At 37.9% G+C, this 18,792-nt stretch overlaps 1 protein-coding gene across 16 annotated transcripts in view; it reads left to right on the forward strand.

Annotated features, from left to right (window-relative positions):
- znf536 (zinc finger protein 536) overlaps positions 1–18,792 on the forward strand; it is a 497,364-nt gene that overhangs the window by 98,926 nt on the left and 379,646 nt on the right. For 15 of the 16 annotated variants that reach the window (XM_087261688.1, XM_087261685.1, XM_087261694.1 and 12 more), the window contains one exon: positions 1,064–1,172. The exons of the other annotated variant lie outside the window; for it this stretch is intronic. The gene's annotated coding sequence lies outside the window, so the exon portion shown is untranslated. The remainder of the gene's footprint in view (positions 1–1,063; positions 1,173–18,792) is intronic. 16 annotated transcript variants of the gene reach the window in all.

The raw sequence follows: 18,792 nt of genomic DNA on the forward strand, positions 1-18,792 counted from the left end.
TAGTTTTAGGACATTGTGACATGCTGTTTAATCCTCATGTTAGATCATACTGTATGCGCTAACCACTTTGCCTCCACTCCAACTGTGTGTGTTTGATTTTAACTCATACTGTTGAATTACAGACAGGCTAGTGTGAGACCATTCAGCTAGAAAAGAGGCTTTCTAAAAGGTTTTTATTACTGTGCACATTAAGTCTTACTGTGAGTTATCATTGGGTCAGGCACAGTGTTCAAATGTTTATAGGGTTGGAGTCAGGAGTTTTTTTTTTATTTAGCAATGATTTATTCAATTGTTCAAAAGGTTGAGTGAGGACTCTTTCAATGTTAAGGAAATAAATTATTATTTTGAATATATTATTATATTATTCTAAAAAAAAAGCTCAATTGTTTTCACTTAGCTATTAAAAACATTTTTTTAGGGGCAGCAAGGTGGCTTAATGGTTAGCACTGTTGCCTCACAGCAAGAATGTCGCTGGTTCAAGTCCCGGCTAGGCCAGTTGGCATTTCTGTGTGGGGTTTGCATGTTCTCCCTGTGTTCGCGTGGGTTTCGTCCGGGTGCTCCATTTTCCCCCAAAGTCCAAAACAACACATGATAATTCTGAAAATGTACAGCTATATACATTTCTGGAGAGCGTCAAATACATACCCGGAGGTACATTCTTGCAGTTTTATTTTTGCGAATCCAACAGAGGCTGCTGTGTAGGCTTTTTGTAAACTCAAACCCTTAACCCAACCAGTAGTGTTTTCGAAAACACCGATTGACTTGCTCACCCACTTATCTAAACCCAACCAATAATGTTTTCAAAAGCACCGATTGACCAGCACCCACCCACTTATCTAAACCCAATCAATAGTGTTTTCAAAAGCACAGATTGACCCGCCTAATCACTTCCCTAAACTTAACCGACAGTTTTAAAAAGCAATCCAGAAAAAGAGAAACCTTCGCCTGATTTTTACCACATTTTCAGATCTTACCACATTCTCATCCTGTTATCTACTTGTTTGTTTAAAATTTTGGCTTTTGTTTTTGTCTTACCTGTTTTCTGGAATCTTTTTTTCACCAGACTTGAACCCCGTCAACGTGGTCATCTCCTCTCTACATCTCAAGACCGCCGACGTACATGGCGAGCTAACTGGACAAACTGGTAACAGCAGAAAGCCATCCATTCAGAGGTAAGCAGTCAGAATAAGTCTATGTTGGTCCAAAAACATGCGCCATAAAAATGACCTAAATTGGTCGTAGCGTATGAGTGTGTGTGTATGTGTGGATGAGCGTGTATGGGTGTTTCCCAATACTTGGTTGCAGCTGGAAGGACATCCGCTGCGCAAAACATATGCTGAAATAGTTGGTGATTCATTATGTTGTGGCGACCTCTGAAATAGAGACTAAGCCAAAGGAAAATGAATGAATGAATGAAATCTTTTGTTGAAGTGTTTTTAGCTAAGTACACATGATGCCACCTCTTAATGATATAAACTTTGATTTGAAGCAGAATGTTATATAAAAATTCAGCCTGATCTCATGAGGAAACGTGAGTATTTTACGTTTTGTTAGTTTAGTGGCTACTTCGTACGAATTCATACGAGTTCAGTTGTACGATTTTAAAAAGGAGGTGTGGCACCCAACCCCACCCCTAACCCCAACCGTCATTGGGTGATGAGCAAATCGTACTAAATGGTACAAATTATATCTTAAATATAAAAAATAATATAAAACTATAAATATTAAATATAAAAATATAAAAAAATAGTGTGTCTCCACTTTCTTTCACTTTTAAAAACAATAGTGCAATAATGATCATTAGCAGGGTGGACATTGTATTCAAAATCCCACCAAAAGTCCCACATACCAAATGACAATCACACAATCATGATGCCACGCCACTACAGACAGGATGGATTAATAAACAGTACTGCATATATGGTTTTAGCTATAGTTTTATAGGATAAGTGGGGCACACTTAAAAGGATGGGGAAAAATGATACAAGACTGTACTTAATGGCTTTTATTCAATTAAGGGAATATAAATAGGGAATATATAAAGGATTCTTATATGAAAGACAGTTATCTTAAAAATAAGTTGAATTAATATGAACAGATTATTGTGAACAGGGTACAGCAAAAGCACACACAATTGATAAACATTTGAAGCTTGCAACATATATTTCTTTAAAGGTTGACCAGATATTGCTGAATATTGTTGTTTCTGAAGGAGATTTATGGAGATATTACCTCTGCAAACTGACTGTTGTGTGTTTTAGCTTATAAAATATGTAGTCTGTGCACTGAATCTGTGTGCATTTGCAATAAACAGTTTTTACATTTATTTATATTTTGTTATCTTATATATTTAATATGTAAGTAACCTCTTATGAGCAAATCAAATTGAAATAAGGCAATAGAACAAGCTTTTATTTGTAAGCATTTCATTAGCTGAATAAAAATACATACCTACACCAAAATAAAAGGAATGAATGTACGTCTCCACCGGAGACCTACTTGAGCTGATGATATTCTCCTGTCTTCTGTGCGTTTATTCAAATTTTACAGACGGGGGACTTTTTCCAGTTCAGCACCTCAAAACACTTCAGTGTGAGAAAAACACATTATGCGCGTGTTATTATACAATTCATCACCAATAATAGATTTGTTTACGGGGCCCTGACGCAATACGCTCACAGCGCTGCTTTTCCAAAATAATAATGATAATAGTAATAATAACCCAAATGCTGGGGAGAGGCTTGGGAGAGGATGCGCATTCACTGAGGGGGGGAGGGTGGAAAGAGGGTACTGGGACATTTTCAAAGAGTGTTTAATGCAAGAGCAGCTCTAGTGGGGCCAGACAAGGCCCAAAAACACTGCTTGGTTTGTGTAGCGTAGTGATTAAATGATGTAGGTCGGTAAAGGCTGTTGATCCAAACCCCGCTGGACTATCACTATCATGCCCTCGAGAAGGCACTTAACATCAGTGTGCTACTTGTAGACTGTTTCTGTCATACATGTTCATTTTTGTGTAGTTTTAAAGTTATAGGGTTTGTCCTTGGGAAAAAATGACCTAAATATGTAGCTTATTTCTAGTTTTTGATGGAATTTTCTATCATTAATGACACTGCACTTCCTTGCTTTGACAGAAGTTTCTGGGAAGCCATGTTTTCACTGCTATATGGTCTGTGGCGTTTTTTTTTATGAAACACTCCAGACCAAAAAACAAGAAGAATTGCTTAAACCATAGGTCTCATGCCCCGTTTACACTAATATGTTTTAGTTTCAAAACGGTGTCTCAGAATGAAAACGATCTGCATCCACACTGGCGTCTCACCGAGCATTTCTGAATCACTGAAAATGCACATCACGTGACCACACACAAACACTTATACTTTTATAATGGCCATTATTGATTATTAAAACTGATATCCAGCAAAAGAGAGGGTATGTTTCGTATTTTCAATGAAAATTAAAGGAGGCAGTGATGTTATAGACTCTATTTTGTTATAAATATGCATACAGTGAAGATGACGGTCATATAAATATGTAGCTACACAATGTCTTAATATTTTGGTGTCTGTTAAGTTGCTAATATCAAAATTAAAATAGCAGTTCCTTAAATCATGTTTTTTTTATTGCTAAAAAAGGGAAACAACGTAGCCAGGGGGATATGAATGAGCTTATAAAGTACACTGATCCCTTTGAAGATTTAACTGACTTGTCCTCTGGAATTTGCTTTCCATATCATACTTGCAAAGTCTGAACTTACAAAGAGAGGATGCAACTGAACTTTGTGTAGGCTGCGTGATATTGAGGAAAAAGCTCCAATCATAATGTCTGCAGCCCCACCTCTGTTTTCAGAGGTCTCCGTTTCCCCCCATCCACACTGACACGGAGCAGCAGCATTTTAAAATGAAAATTTAAAAGCTCCGTTTTTGGTGCTCGAAAACTCCAGTGTAGTGTGGACGGATGGCATAACCGTAGCAAAACTTATTTTCAAACTAAAATGAAATTGTGTAAATGCGGCCTCAGACTGGAGGGCCGCAGCTCTGCACAGTTTTGTTCCAGCCCTAATCAAACAAACCTGATCCTGTTCTAAACACAGCTGATTCAGCTAACCATGGTGTTCTAAAGTAGTCTTAAACACTTTGATTAGTTGGATCAGCTGTGTTAGAATAGGGTTAGAGCAAAACTGTGCAGAGCTGCGGCCCTCCAGGAATTGAATTTAAGACCTATGGCTTAAACACTTTTAAGCAAATGAGATCATCGAACATTCAACCAAGTTTGAGGTTTATTTACTTTCCTGCATAGCAATATTGAGATTCAATTATTGCAGAAATGCATTGATATAAAAGTACAGAATACCTGGAATTTTAAAACAATTACTCTAAATGTATTCAACAAACCCACTAAAAGTAATTAAATACACATACTGGATGCACACACAGTCAGTGTTGCCAGATTGGCAATAAATTTGATTGTGTGGATAAAAAATGGCATTGGCAGGTTGACAAAATCTGGGCGGTTTGAAACGTACATTTTATATGTGACTAATTTAACAAAACATAACTGTGTGCTCCAACTCCATTTAGTTAGTAATGACCAGTGCATAGCGCAAACCACACGGGCCCACCCACAAGACCACGTAAAGAAAAGTTGTATCAAAACCTGACTCCAAATCAGACGCACATTCACGCAGCACCTGCAGTTTATGATGAGGCAGTTTATGATGAGACATTTATCGATATATATATATATATATATATATATATATATATATATATATATATATATATATATATATATATATATACATACACACAATTGACAGAAAGTACAAACATAGAAATGTTGCCTGATTGACAAGCAGCACTAATTATGTTCAAAAGAATTTAAAACGCCAAATGGGCTGAATTTATACCTCATTTCGAAAGTAAAACACACTCTAATAGTGTAATCTACACAACAAGTGCATTCTGTGACTGCTGGTGTTGGTTGCTGTATGGTTAAAAATTATGACAGTTAAAGTAACTAGGTTAGTTTCAATGTCAATAAATTAAAATTAATTCAGATATTAATCTAATATTTTAAGCGTTTGGGAGGGTTTTGGACTTGAAAAAGTCAGCTATATCTGGTAACACTGCCCTGCCTTCGACAGAAGTTTCTGACAAGCCATGTTTACACTGTTATATGGTCAGTGGCATTTTCTGAAACACTTCAGATTCTCCAGACCCCATAATCCCATTGATCATGATTCATTTTTAGCTAATGGATTGATCAAACATTCAACCGGGTTTATTTACTGTCCTGCATAGCAATACTGAGATTCAATTATTGCACAAATGCATTAATATATAAATACAAAATACACAAAGTTTTACAGCAATTACCCCTCATTTATTTAACAAACAAGTGATTAAATATAAACCGTAATGTCCAGTTGGTTTGCTTCCCAAAAAGACACCCAGGCCCAGCTTTTCCCCTTTTGTTAGAGGATGATCATTCTGTGTCATTTCTTGTATTGAATTACCAGTAGCTTGCTCTCTCCATCAATGTAGAGTTGGTAGATGTATTGATGTATTAGTAAATCTGTGAATGATTCATTCTGCATGTTCTCCAATGTAGCCACTAAAATTAAAACTTCAAAGTAAAATGTTGAACGTATATATACAAATCAGTGCTGCTTCTACTCTTAGATGACTAATCTTGGTGAAATAAACAGAGGAAAGAAGCAAATTAAGATTTCAGTTTCAAAGAAAGTGGAGCCCCAAAGCCACACCTACCTATTATGCCATTACCATGGATCAATGGCAGTTGAAAAGTGTTTACCAGTCAGAGCAAACGTGTCAGAAAGCTAGCTTTGGCAAGTTGTTTTGAAGGCCTGAAACCAATTCCAAATGAACAAAATTGCATCAAAAAGGTTGTTCTTCTGTTTTGCTTAAAGTATACTGAGGCCTTTAGGCTATGTTGCACTAGTGCACTTTTATTTTAAAGGGGTGTTTTAGAATAAAAATGCTCCTCGTCCAGACTGCTGATTTTACTGTGTTTTAGAAAAAACAATCTCTGTCCACACTGAGCATGTGCATATCTCAACCGAATTCATATTGGTTTTCTACTGGTTGTGTAATGGCCATATGTGACAGGCTTGATGAATCATGGAAAGATACACAATAGTCCAGAAGACCAGTCAGAGAGTGATTGTGGATAGCCAAGCTTCTGTTTAAAAAAATAAAAAATAAAATAATTCAGCCTAGGTCAGTTTTGGTCCAAACACACTAAAATGGAACACTGCATTTCCAGATTTCAGTGAAGTCCTCAGTGTTTTCGAAACACAGCATTTTCATTAACATAACCAGAAAAATCTATGCATTTTAAAAGTGAAAACACACTGGTGTAAATGGTACCTTTTTCTTTCTAGATTAAAAAAAAAAATTGTTAGTGGATTCTGCTGTTTTAAAGAATTTTCATTTTCCTTTAAATGAATCATTATATGTACGTCTATTCAAGGTCAAAATCCCTTTAGTTTATATGCAATATATATTACACTTAAATGTATTTGAAAGAGAGTTTCAATTGATATTTTTAGCTGATATATGACATTGCTCTGGGGCAAAGCAGTGGCGCTGTAGATAGTGCTGTCGCCTCACAGCAAGAAGGTTGCTGGGTCGAGCCTCGGCTCAGTTGGCGTTTCTGTGTGGAGTTTGCATGTTCTCCCTGCGTTCGTGTGGGTTTCCTCCGGGTGCTCCGGTTTCCCGCACAGTCCAAAGACATGTGGTACAGGTGAATTGGGTAGGCTAAATTGTCCGTAGTGTATGAGTGTGTGTGTGAATGTGTGTGTGGATGTTTCCCAGTTGCTGGATAGGTTGGTGGTTCATTCCGCTGTGGCGACCTCGGATTAATAAAGGGACTAAGCCGACAAGAAAATTATTTAATGAATGAATGACATTGCTCTGATTGGTCAGATGGCCCAGTCTGTTGTGATTGGTCTAACACTTAGGGCTCTATTTTAATGATTTAGGCGCAAAGTCTAAAGCGCATGGCGCAAAATCATTAAGGGCTTGTCTGAATTCACTTTTGCTATTTTAGGGATGGAAAAATATGGTTTATAGTCTAACAGGGTTGTGCCTATTCTCTTAATAAGTTATGGGTGTGTTTTGAGCATAACGTGCATTAAACCAATCAGAGTCTCATCTCTCATTCCCTATAAGAGTCAGTTGCGCTGCACCATAGCGCATTCGCTATTTACATGATGGACTTTGTAAGTGGAAAAGCTAAATGGAAAAACTAAAGTCTTTACTAGTGAGAAAACAGTTAAACAGACCATCTGTGCGAGGATAAAAAAATAGCCTCTTTACTTTTATGGATAAGGAAACGGTGTTGTACGCACTCCACTTAGGACATCCATTAGCCTATATATTTAATTTTGTTTGTTTAAGCAAAAATATTTTTTTAAAACTATTTCTAAATTCAGTTCTTATTTCCAGAAATTGAATAAATAAACAATAAAAGCGAAGTGTGGTCAAAAAATTTAGTTATATTCAAACACACATCCTATTTAAGGCACAAACAGACTTGCTAAACAACGTGGCACAAAAAGTGGCAATTAGGGTTGTGCTAGTCTGAAAATAGAAATAAATCACGCAAAACACGACCTGTGCCTTATTGCTCCTGGTGTATGATAGAACCCTTATAGTAAAAAAAAAAAAAAAAAAAAAAAAAAAAAAAAAACGCCCATACATTATTGTATCAGATTTTCAGCTCCAGAGGCTTCCTTAACTTGTTTTCACAATGATATATAAAAAATAATTGGTGTCAATTGTACCATGTACATTTTTTTGGAAATGCATTCAAAGCTCAGAAGATTGATTAACAGCAAAATAGGTCTCAGCTAAAACAACAGGTTGAACTGGCAGTTTGTAACTTTAATACAAACCTAGTTTTCCCACAGGAAGCCGGACAACTTGTTTCAGACAATTTTGAATCTGTTCTTTCTTTCGGGAGACAATCAATCCATTAATCTGCACTTTGATCTCTGAAATTCTATAGACCATTTACAAATTGCTACATAAAAAGCAGGACAACACAGAATCTGATGTCTGCAAAATTTTAGCCCATCTTTGAGTCTATTTATTTACTTGTGCAAATGTGTGTAAATTTACATTCATTCAGTTTTTTTAATTCATTTCAGTAACATTATTGACTAATAAATGTTCATTTGTTTTATTTAGAACACAGTTTTTAAAGTAATATTCTCTGTCTTTTAGTAGATATATCGTCACCTTAGAATTATAAAGTTCTTTCTGACATTTTTGTTAAAATTGAGTTATTGACATATTCTTATTAAATGACAACTTAATTACGTGATGGGATGTTTTTTTATAAGTTGTTTACATTTTAAGACCTTTTATTAAAAAAAAAAACAAATGTTACACACACACTGTTTGCTATGGAATGCAAAAACTTTGAAGCTCAATATCTCAAAATCATTCAGAGCGCAGATAGAACCTTACAATTCGGTGACGCTATTATATGAGAGACTTGCTTTGTTTACCAAATAAGTGGATCTAATTAGATTTGCATTGTAAACTTTATTATTTTTTATTTTCTATATTAAGTTTTTAGGAATGAGACTCCCAAAATGATTCTGCATAAATATGCAGATTTTATATAAAATTCAGCGCAGAAATAGCAAGAGATGTCTGCAGATTCCATCTGGCCCTAATAATAATCCATAAGAAATGTTAACTTCCAAAAAACAAAAAGCATTGTCAGTCACACTATTTCATCTCATCTCATCTCATCTCATCTTTTTTGTTTGTTTTTTAAAATAATTATGAGTATGACATATTTTTTTAGTCTGCTAATGAACATTTTTGTCAGTAATTTAGTCGACACGTTTAAAAATGAATCATCTGCCAAACCCCTGCTTCTCGTTGGTCATTTGATTTGCTTTGAAAGCTGCCAGTCTTTTCACATAGACGCGCATGCAGTACACACTCTTCTACTCTTACCCGTTAAATACAGTTTCACTTGCATGCTTTCAGTTGTGTAAAAAAAGACCAGTCTAACCACACACACACACACACACACACACACACACACATACTTCCACACAAAGCTCCTCGGAGGAGACTCTGGCAGTGATATGAATCTCTTAAAACCCTCCCTTGGTCTTTTGTCTCTGTTGAATAAATCAGCGCTTTAGCCTGACTTTAGCAGTTTAGCGGCGGGTAATTTCAGCACATTCGCCCCCCTCGCTCTCCTCCGAGGCCTTAAATGAGTTCTCAAGCTGCCGTTGAACATAGCATAGCGTGTTTAAAAGATCACAGGGCGATTAGCTACTCCTCTGCGCTCATGTCTAAGAGCGCTCGCCCGTGCCTTTAAACAGACTCCACTCATTGCTGAAATTCTCCCAACACTGTACCACTCTAACTGCCCTGCACTGCCTCGCTGGGAAGATATAGATTTCCCCATGAGCCTGTGTGAGTGTGAGATTGTTAAAGCAGCCTGTCTCCGCTGTGTGTTGACAGACGTGTAAGAGCTCTTGTAGCTCTGCCGTCAGTTTTGAAGGCTAGCCCCACAGTGACATAATCAGCTATGACAAGCTCATCAACTCAGAACTCCACCTGCTGCTGCTGCTGCTCACACACACACACACACACACACACACACACACACACACACACACACACACACACACACACACACACACACACACACACACACACACACACACACAGACCACATGTGCATGCGAATGGATTGGCCAGCAGTATCTTCATGTGCACAGTGAAAATATGGAATTCTAGATATGAGAGTGAGGTTTAGATAGAAGGCCAGACAGTTCGCAAATCCAATGCTATTCAAAAGCAAGCTTTTTTCTGGGCATTTATGTGTTTGTCTAGCAAAACAATCATACTTAAAACAATCATACTTTGCCTTCAGAATTGCCTTAATTTGCCTTCGTGGCATAGATTCAACAATGTACTGGAAATATTCCTCAGAGATTTTGGTTCATATTGACATGATAGCATCATTTTAGTTGCTGCAGATATGTCGGCTGCACATCCATGAGGTGAATCTCCTGTTCCACCACATCTCAAGGTGCTCTATTAGATTATTAGATACAGTGAACTCATTGTCATGTTCAAGAAACCAGTCTGAGATGATTCACACTTTATGACTTGGTGCGTTATCCTGCTGGAAGTAACCATCAGAAAATGGGTACACTGTAGTCATAAAGGGATGGACATGGCCAGCAATACTCAGCTAGGCTGTGGCGTTGACACAATGCTCAATTGGTACTAATAGGCCCAAAATGTGCCAAGAAAATAACCCTCCACACCATTACACCACCACCAGCAGCCTGAACCGTTGATACAAGGCAGGATGGATCCATGCTTTCATGTTGTTGACATCAAATTCTGACCCTACCATCTGAATGTTGCAGCAGAAATGGAGACTCATAAGACCAGGCAGCGTTTTTCCAATCTTCTATTGTCCAATTTTGGTGAGCCTGTGCGAATTGTAAACTCAGTTTCTTGTTCTTATCTGAAAGGAGTGGCACCTGGTGTGGTCTTCTGCTGTTGTACCCCATCCACCTCAAGGTTCAACATGTTGTGTGTTCAGAGATGTTCTTTGCATCTCTCGGTTATAACGGGTAGTTATCTGAGTTACGGTTGCCTTTCTATCAGCTGGAACCATGTCTGGCCATTCTCCTCTGACCTCTGGCATCAACAAGGCATTTGCGCTCACAGATCTGCTGCTCACTGGATATTTTCTCTTTTTCAGACCATTCTCTGTAAGCCCAAGAAATGGTTGTGCATGAAAATCCCAGTAGATCAGTAGTTTCTGAAATACTTAGACCAGCCCATCTGGCACCAACAACCATACCAAAGTGACTTAAATCACCTTTGTTCCCCATTCTGATACTCGGTTTGAACTGCAGGAGATCGTCTTGACTATGTCTACATGCCTAAATGCATTGAGTTGCTGTCATGTGATTTGCTGATTAGAAATTTCCTGTAATTTACGTATTTGTACCTTATAAAGTGGCCGGTAAGTATGTATGTATGTGTGTATATGTCATGAAATATTAATATATTAAAGTAAAACGTATATATAACTAAGAAATATATAAATAATTATATGTAACTAATTTGTTTAGCATAGCGTAATGTACTTTGTTTGTTATATTCATGTCATATTTAAACTTTGATGTATTACATAATAATAATAATAATAATAATAATAATAATTATTATTATTATTATTATTATTATTATTATTATTAGTAGTAGTAGTAGTAGTAGTAGTAGTAGTAGTAGTAGTAGTAGTAGTAGTAGTAGAAATACTGCTATCACTAATATGACTACTACTCTACTTTTAAAACTAAAATAAAATTGGATCACCACGGATGATTTCTGTATAGAAAATAGCACCTTGGTTCATTTTGATAATATCAGATTTGTGTGATCCGCAGGGGGAAGAAAAGTTCTGAGTGACATGAGGGTGGGTAGAAGATTTTCTATATAAAGCTAATGTTCTACAGAAGGTGTGACTCAATTGGATGGACCAAATTTAGACATTTGATCTTCTGCCACAGCAAGAAAAAAATGATATATAATTTTGAAATTATAAAATGTGTAATTGGATTTTGAATGCCACCTCTAAAAAAACCTGAGGTGCCAGTTTACATTTACTTGTTTACCGTTTTCCATCATCTAGTGGCAGTTTAAAAAAAAAAGATAGTTCAGCCAAAGATGAATATTCTGTCATAAATTACTCACCCTTTACTTGTTTCAAACCGGTTTGAATTTCTTTCTTATGTTGAACAAAAAAGAAGATATTTGGAAGAATGCTGGACAGATGTAACCACTGACTTCCACAGTATTTGTTTTTCCTATTGTAGTCAATAATTACAGATTTTTGTCTTTCTTCAAAATATCATCTTTAGTGTTCAACAGAAGAAAGAATCTCTTAAAGGTAAATAGATAGTATGTTTTCAGTTTTGGGTCAACTATCTCTTTATCACTGACTGATTAATGTAATAATAATAATAATAATAATAACTTAATTTTATCCAAGTAAATTAATAGCATTTCAATTAGCAAAAAATAAACACTTCCAGAGCCGTTGAGATCACTTAACCAGGTAAATAAATTTCTGTGTATTTCAGTAGCCTTACTTGTTCATAGGTTCCTTCACATACTGAATTAATTAATCATGCCTCAAGACATTTCTACAATGACTTCTCAAGTCACTTTCACTCCTCTGGGTGTCAGTATAAGACCAAATCAATTGTCAGATCGGCCAGCACAACGTAAACAAAAAATTACCTGAATGCATCTTTCCGAAATATCTGTAGACTATTTTAACAGAGGAAGGTGCTCGATTATTTTCTGTTCATTTTTTCCACTCCAATCTCTGTATTTATTGAAGCCACATTCAGAATTCACAACAATTGTCTATTTATACTATGATTTATTTTCCCCCTTAAATAATAATTTACTGTACTTTGATATTGGACATAATTTGTGTTGTGTCAATACTGTCCCATTCATAAATGTTTGCTCAGTAAGTCAGAGGGAAGCACACTTGTCTTGCTGTGTTTTACTGTGTTTGACAGTCACACTCAGCTCATTCACTCTCTGTAACCTGATTTCACGGCTGCAAGTACACCATACCCTGCGGCCAGAAGGGAGCCCTTACCTGAGAGAGAGAGAGAGAGAGAGAGAGAGAGAGAGAGAGAGAGAGGGAGAGAGAGAGGGAGGAAGGGATGAGTCCACACATTTGATGTGGTGTAATGACGGTGGTGGCTGAACATTGCAGAAGTGTGTGTGTGTGTGTGTGTGTGTGTGTGTTTGTGTGAGGCCACCATATGTGGCCAGGTGCTGTTCCCGATCCCACCTGTCCTCAGCATTACCATAATCAATTTAACAGGACAGATTAATAATCAAATATTCAGATGATGATTGCTTTTGGACTTAAGCTAATCTCTTAATGCCAGTGACCGTCCTACTCTGTGTTTTATCACCCTGTTGCTTTGGCTGCCGATGGCCGCGTACGTACAAAACGCTTAGCTGTTGCATCGCATGTGCGAATGTGTCTGCATTTTTTGGCAGTATACCACAAGTCGAATTGCTTTCCTTTTTCTTTTTCACAGCCCTTAGGTGCGTGCGTGCGTGTTTTGTGCGATTTTGTATAAATCTCTCAGAGCACATCAGTTATGCTTATGAATGCAAAAACAGCTCATTGCCTCTGAATTGTTTTCTTAGCAGTTTGGTTAGGAATATAAATAGCGTCGCATCTATAGCAGACCCCAAACCGCTATTCATTTGGACTTGTGTGTGTGTGTGTTTTGTTTGTGAGTAATGCACGTGGAAAGGTTTGAACAGAGGAACTAAGAGAGAGACATCTCTTACTGAGGCATTATCAAATGTTTTCACTTGAAAAATCCAATGCGCCTTTCAGCAGCGAGAGGAAAAGAACATGCTCCGACTCTCACCCTGCCCGCTGGAATTAGTCAAAAGACCATTTTTAGTAATAAATTATGCATTGAAACAAAGAGATAGCCTCTTTTTTTGTTCCCCGCGCGCACACACACGGGCCGCCTTGGCAAATGCCTTTAAAAAAATCTTTAAAATTGTCCATTCAACTCAAACTTACTGAGTGTAGCAAAAATGTCAAAGGCATAAAGTCAGCGAAGATTGAATAAAATAATGGGAGGAGACAGATTAGTCATGCAGAGAGCCCACACAGTCTTTCAGGCCGGCACAATACCACTTTTTATAAGCGCTCTATCTACACAATGGCGCCGTTCAATATATCGAGGATGATACATGGTCAGACGTGTAATCTCCCTTTGATTCCTCGCGCTCATTCATTCCGGAACCTTTTCAGGACTGACACTGATGAGCTCCAGGCTCCCGTGGCTCTCTCCGCACAGCCGGCAACCTTCTTTAAGAGTTCATTATGTAGGAACATGGAGGATAGGTGTCTTCCTCGCTGACCCTCCCTACTATCTGATGTTGTGGGCTCTGACGGAACATTAAGCGCCTCGGCGTGCTGGCTTTTGGGTGAAGATGGAGTAAGCGAACACGCCACTCAGAATAACACAAATCAATCAATCCAGCCGGGGCTCTGAAATATTCCAAGATGGAGTCATTTCATACATGAAGGAGCTCAGACGGAGGACCGACGGGCGCATTGATCACATATGGGGGATCGTTTGCGTCCTATATGTTACCCCGTTCCGGCTAAGTGTTTGGCATGTGTGTGTGTGTCTCATGGCTTTGGGATGATGGAGGAGGGGGAGGAGTGAATCAGTTTCCCTGGGAGACAGTGGGCTGAATTACTGACGGGTTTGTGCACCACTTAACCTAATCTAGCATATGATTATGAGACTCAGTCAGGGGCGCCTCCCTCATACGCTTCAGTGCCAGCCTCCTTCTGCCTGCCGGGCGTGGCATACACACACACACACACACACACACACATATACACACTCTTCCTAAAAATAAACCTCACCTCCTGTACAAGCAGCACTGTTTGAGCTTACCTGAGTAGAGTGAATGAGGGCCGCTAAATATTATGACTGCCTTGTGTCCTGCAATAATTGATTCCCTAACTCTGCACATACATATATTATATATATATATATATATATATACACACACAGGCGCGCACGCACACACACGCTGCCATTTACTTCCTCCGCGCTGTTCATTTTACAAATTCTATAACCTTTTAGAATTTCTTTCTGTGGAGAAGATTGCTGCCTGGCCTCAGATTCATTATGGTGATTGAATCCTCTTCAATAGAAAACTGTTTAAAGAAGAGAGAGGGAGAGAGAGCGCCAGCGTGAGAGAGAGAGAATGAAGGTAACATGGGTTAAAAGCTTGTCTGGGTGACATAATTCACCTCCAGTGAGGCAAACAATCACATCGCATTGTGACCTTCATATGATAGAAAAAAGCCACTTTTTTTTTCTCTCTCTCTCTCTCTCTCTGCCTGGATTCATCATCTCTCTCCCATCCCTTCATCTTCCACTGCTTCTCTTTTTTTGTCTTTGGCATCATGGGCTATTTTGGATTACAGATTAAATATCTAATTACGATCACTTTGCGGTAAGGAATATACTGGAGCGTAAGCCCTCACTTTAATCATGAACACAGTTTAAAATCACCCTTGTGTACAATGGGAGATGATATACATATATAATTCTCTCTCATCCTCTTCCCTCCCTCTCTTTCCCTCCACTTTCCTTTTTTACACTCATAGCACCTGGACCTACACTATTCATCATGTGGATGACTCCGAACATGAATTAGTTTTCTTTTTTTATGTCAGAGATGAGAGGGCCAGATGGTATAAAATAAAAAAGGCGAAAAAAGGAGGAAAAAAATGGGGAGAGTGAGAAAGAGAAAGAATCGAGGACATAGTCTGCGCTCTATGTTATCGTTGAGGCACATGCTAGCGCGGGATTAGGCTGGATTTTTAATGCTGTTTCGCTCTGAATTATAGCTTTTCACATGCTCTCCTTTGTCATTTCTTTATACTTCAAACAAGAAATTGTCCAATTCTAATTAGTCGATATAATTGCTGCTGGATGAAGTGCCGCCAATCGGACCCTGAACTCCTGCAAGGTGGAGTGGTTTTGTTCTTCTCTCGTCTTTTCATTGACTGTCTGTCTTTTCTCCATGGATTTCTCCCTCTTTTTTGGTGTTATTTTTTCCTTCTTTTTTGGAAAACAAGAGAAAAGACCCTCTAGAGAGGTCCTAAGGTTACTGTCACGTTATTAGTGCATCACTTGTAGGCAATTACAAGCCCCTCCACATCCATGTACCTGCTGCACGGCTCACTTTATGAGGGACAAGTGCTGACACGACCGATCCGTTTTTCTCTGTGATTGTGCTGTTCGTAGTCACTTCATTTTAGATTTGTTTATTTGCGTCTCTGCTTTAAAAACACACTCTTGTGATCATGAAAGTCTGCATTTATTATTTTTCTCATTTTATATGGTACCTCGGAGGAGACGGAGGGATGAGGCTCAAATATCTGTGCAAACTTATAGGCCACAGCTCTCATGTAAATGTCTACATTCATTTGCATGAAATATCTGTAGCTATACAATTCTGGCTATATGCCATCATAAGGGACTGTTAGAGGTGGGCTTCAAGCCCTGAAGCCCCATATATTTTTGGTAAAACCTGAATGCTTTCACCTTGGCTTTTTCAGTGTTCCGGAGTGGTAGTTTTGGTACTAGTAAAATGATGCTTTTATAGCGCATTCAGTGTGTTGCACTAAAGCTATAGTTGACCACCTAAAAAAAAACTTGCATATTCACTCATCATTAGGGATGTAATGATTCACCTGACTCATGATTCGATACGGCTCACGATAATAATATCACGATTCACTATTTAGTTACAATTTTTTAAACAAAATTATTTGACATAAATGAAGGTGAACAAGCACCCTTTCATTTTTTTTTCTCAAATGCTGCGCTTTTTTTCTTACTAAATAAAATCTTTTCTGCAATAACTAAATTGTGATTTTAAAACAAAATCCAAATAAAAAAAGTAAATAATAAAAACTAAACAAGACTGTGCAGCTAAATTACAAATTTAAAACTAATTCCGAATACAAAATGAAGAAGAATATTTAATACAAACAAACTAAAGCCGTGCTAGGATTTTAATTTTTTTTTTTAAAAAGAAATATTAGAATATTTATGTTTTCTGGCATAAGATGAGACCTTTGCATATATACTATGTCCCCTGCTGAAAACAGCTCTTTCCCTGGAGACTGAGATGGCTGTTGTGGAAAGGAAAGCCTTTCCTAAATCAGAGAGCAATGTGTTCAGAGGTGGTGAGTTGGCCCTCTGCTCCAGGGGACTGGCCATTGGCATAAAATACTGATTATAATATATGATATAATAAGCAAATTATAAAAATATGCGTAATAAACTAAATAAAAAAGAGAGGATAAAAAAGAAATAATCTAAAACCTGTATCTGTAACAGCACAACTTTATCTTTCAGTCTAAAAAACATCTTCTCACTTTCGCTATAAAAACACTGATGCCCCGTGTGATCTCCGTAACGTTAGCACTCGTTAGAGCAAAAAGAGCTGCCTATCTTCCAGTCAGCAGGGTTTGCCTTCCTAAGAGTTTTTTTTCATATAGATGCTGTGACAGTAGTTCACTTTGCTGCATCATGTTCGTTGTTCTGTTAGTGTACGTAAATGCCTTTTCGCAGTATTTGCACACAGATTGTGTTTGTATGCCACACCTCACAACTGTCATTTCTAGTCTGCCGCCCCACCTTTTGCTTGCCGCTGATGCGCAGGCAAGTTGAGTTTGCGCTTGTTAACAACGCCTCCTCTGTTGAAAGCATGTATCGTGATTCATTCAACATTTGTACTGGTTTGAATCGTCAGATATTTGAACTGATTTTCAACTGACTCACGGTGAATCGTTACATTACGACTTACTGCCATTTTTGTAATTAAAAAATAAATTCATTTCACACTGTTACCTTAGATGAAAAATCTACTCCACTGTTCAAAGGTAAAATTGAATGAATGAATAAATGAATGTTTTTATTTTTTTATGGATCGACGGAGAGGTGGAGTTGTTGCTGCAATTATCAGGAGTATGAAGATGCAAAAGTGAGTGAGAATATATATCAGTAGACTTGCCAATACAATTGCTTCAAGTAAGCAGTCTCTTATTTAAAGAAAAGCAATCTGGAGCATGTACAGTGTCACATGCTGTCCAAATGGACAATGTACAATGTCATCCACCATTTCAGCTGAGTGGTCGCATGTCTAAAAATGCATCATTGTTTCCAAAAACCCATGTTTTCACAGTCCAAACTGCAACTGAAAACACGTTCTCATATCTTTTGTATGACTCGAGAATGATGAGTCCTCTCAGCGAGTGATTCATTTATTTGTGCACACGCTCATTTGTGCAGGTGGAGTAGAAGATTAGTTCCTTTTTCAAGTCTTCTATCGGGTTTGAGTCATTCGTTCATCAAGTGAAAGACAAAAGCCAATCATGTGCGGCCCAAGACCAGTTACTTTCTGAAGCTAAACAGAGCTGAGTCTGGTTACTACGTGGATGGGAGACCACATAATAAAACTAGGTTGCTTTTGGAAGTGGTGTTAGTAAGGCCAGCAGGGAGTGCTCAACCTGCTGTCTGTGTGAGTCTTTATGCCCCAGTACAGTTAAGGGGACACTGTACTGTCAGTGAGTGCCGTCTTTCGGATAAGACATTAAACTATGGTTCTGACTCTCTGTGGTCATTAAAAATCCCATGGCACTTCTCGTAAAGAGTAAGGGTGTAACCTTGGTGTACGAGTCTCCGCGTTGATCCTGTAGTCCAGCGTGACCAGAAGAATAATGCCCAACTGAGCCTGGATTTTCTTTAGTTTTTTTTTCCTTTCAATTAGTGAAGTTTTTTTTTCCTTGTCACTGTTGCCACTGGCTTGCTTGGATCAGGACTTGTTGAGCTGTGCTTCAATGGATTTGCTTTTTAGTGTTTGGACTTTCAACCGTAAAATTTGAACCACACTGAAAAAAACTAAACTGAACTTCAACTCTGAAATCTGGACTTTACTTGAACTATGTTAAGCTGTTTGACAAAATCTACATTGTAAATAGCGTTATATAAACAAACAAACAAACAAATAACAAACATACTGGCCAAATTCCCTACATCGGCCCTTACTCTTCATGGCCTCCCAATCATCCCCATCCACCGAATTGGCTCTATCACTTTCTCTCCACTACCCCTATAGC

The sequence above is a fragment of the Danio rerio genome, chromosome 7 (genome assembly GCF_052040795.2).
Source record: "Danio rerio strain M-AB ecotype USA chromosome 7, GRCz13ab, whole genome shotgun sequence".
NCBI classification, from domain to species: domain Eukaryota; kingdom Metazoa; phylum Chordata; class Actinopteri; order Cypriniformes; family Danionidae; genus Danio; species Danio rerio.